The following is a 2,472-nucleotide window of genomic DNA, read 5'->3' as shown; positions in this document are numbered from 1 at the left end:
AGTGCAACTATACAAACACAACACAAGACCAATGCTGCAGACTGAGGAAAACATCATGTATTTCTCTCCATATACCCACATCAGTCAACATGTCAACATGGAGAATCACAACAAAACATGTCAGTTTTCATGCTACTACAGTAGTGTGCATAACACTTAGCTCAGCAAACAGACAAACGTAAAATACTGTATCCAGTACAGGTTACAATTACAGTAAACGACAACATAAAAAATAATCTGAAAAGAAAAACTGACAATATTGTACAGAAAATACTACAGTAAACATACTATACATAATCTCTTCACCTAGCTGGATCTGGTCAGAGAATTATCAACATCACAAGCAATATCGTCATTAGCAAGACAACGCGGGAAGAACCGTCTTGAATGTCGAATCCATCCTTGCACAGCTGCGGCGTCGACTTGGTCACAGGTGTCCTCCGTGGCCTGAATGAGGGGTACCTGAGCCTGGGGCTGGAGATCGTAAACCTCCATGGCCTGAATGAGGGGTACCTGAGCCTGGGGCTGGAGATCGTAAACCTCCATGGCCTGAATGAGAGGTACCTGAGCCTGGGGCTGGAGATCGTAAACCTCCATGGCCTGAATGAGGGGTACCTGAGCCTGGGGCTGGAGATCGTAAACCTCCATGGCCTGAATGAGGGGTACCTGAGCCTGGGGCTGGAGATCGTAAACCTTCCACCGCCATGCAGAGAAAAACTCTTCGATAGGGTTTAGAAACGGAGAGTATGGTGGAAGATATAGTACTGTCAACTGTGGATGGTGTTGAAACCAGTTCTGGACCAAAGCAGAGCGGTGGAATGACACATTGTCCCAGATGACCGTGTAGTGCATCTGGTGGATTTCATTACCTGGCTGTGACGATGTGGTGCAATCGGTCCAAAAATGCGAGAATGTGAGGTGTGTTGTAAGGGCCCATTTTGGCATGACGGAGGACAACCCCATGCTGTGAAATGGCAGTGCAAAGGGTGATGTTACCCCCACGTTGCCCTGGGACATTGATTATAGCCCTGTGGCCAATTATATTTCGGCCTCTCCTTCTTGCTTTTGTGAGGTTGAACCCTGCCTCATCAATATATACGAATTCTTGCAGGATTTCCTCAGCATCCATCTGCAAAACTCCCTGAAATACAGTGAAAGACAAGATTGTGTAGTTCAGGATAGGTCTAGTATACAGTCAATGTAAAAAAAAGTCATGTGTGCAGTATGCAACATCACAGTGCTAAAGTGAACAATACAAACCTCCACATACTCATGCTGCAGCCACTTGACCGTCTCTGAATTCCGCTCAAAAGGCACTCGATAAAGTTGTTTCATTTGAACCTGATGTCTTTTCAGGATGCGTGCCAGTGTTGACTGAGAGACCTGATGGACATTATTGAAAATGGCATGGTCACTGATAATGTTGGCTTGTAGTTCTCTGAGCCTGATAGCATTATTGGCCAAAACCATGTTTATTATCTCTCTCTCTTGTTCTTCCGTGAATATGGGCCCCCTTCCTCCTTGTTGTTCCCGACCCTCAATCCTATGTAGAGAATAATACATGTAACTTACTGTACAATGTCACAGGAAGGGGTATCACAAGTGCTGACATGGTGCTGACAATCAGCGGCTGATTACTGTAACTGTAGACAGATCTTCTTTTACCTGTTTTCCTGGTCGAAAAGTCCTTATGACAGATGCCAGTGTATATCTGCTAAGATTTGGCTGAAATCTCAGTCCAGCCTCCCTCAGCGTCAATCTGTGGTTCACAACATGGTCCACTAGTGTTGCACGAATGTCATTTGATAAGTTTGGTCCTTTTCTTCTTTGTGCACGTTCTCCTCTTTGACCTCTGGCTCGGCCTCTGCCTCTTCCTCTTCCTCCTTCTCCTCCTCTGTGTACTCCTCCTCTCACCCTCACTCTTCTTCTGACTCCTTCCATTTTGGTTGAAGGCAGATGAACCTACCTGCTGCATTTTTATAGTGCTTAAACCTGATTGGTGTCTACATTTTAGCAATCATGTGTTTGTGCACCTGATGGCTGTGTTTAACAGATTGGCTCATAGGTGTGGTAATTTGACTGTCAGTGCTTTGGAATTGCAAAGAAGTGACATCATGATATAGTTCTGTGTCCGATGTATACAAGTGTGTTTAGTGTTTTGCAAATAGTGTGAAGCTGACAATGTGCTTACAGTTGTGCATATCTAGCCTTGTGTTTTGCTCCTTGAGTGTAAGGTTTTGCTAATTGGGGGAAAAGTTCAATTTTAGTGTGTAAGCAATCGTAAAAAACTGTAATAAAAAAAATATCACTTCACTGCTTTATTTAGCCTTATTTAGTTTGACGATTTCCCATTGACAGACCAGTAAAATTGTTCTGACACACACTCTTTCTTGTTCCTCCAACTGCATATTTTATGACAGTCCCAGCCCTGAACATTGAGAGTTCGATCAGGCCCTCGGTTTTTTTATCTGA

General features: G+C 44.1%; 1 pseudogene; it reads right to left on the bottom strand.

Annotated features, from left to right (window-relative positions):
- Nucleotides 1-306: 306 nt before the first annotated feature.
- On the bottom strand, nt 307-1,591 carry LOC149979363 (uncharacterized; annotated as a pseudogene).
- Nucleotides 1,592-2,472: the final 881 nt, after the last annotated feature.

Source organism: Oncorhynchus mykiss, chromosome 12 (genome assembly GCF_057628025.1).
Source record: "Oncorhynchus mykiss isolate SJ-2025 chromosome 12, ASM5762802v1, whole genome shotgun sequence".
Lineage (NCBI taxonomy): Eukaryota > Metazoa > Chordata > Actinopteri > Salmoniformes > Salmonidae > Oncorhynchus > Oncorhynchus mykiss.
The sequence above is the reverse complement of the archived record's forward strand: the minus strand, read 5'-3'. Positions and strand labels throughout refer to the sequence as shown.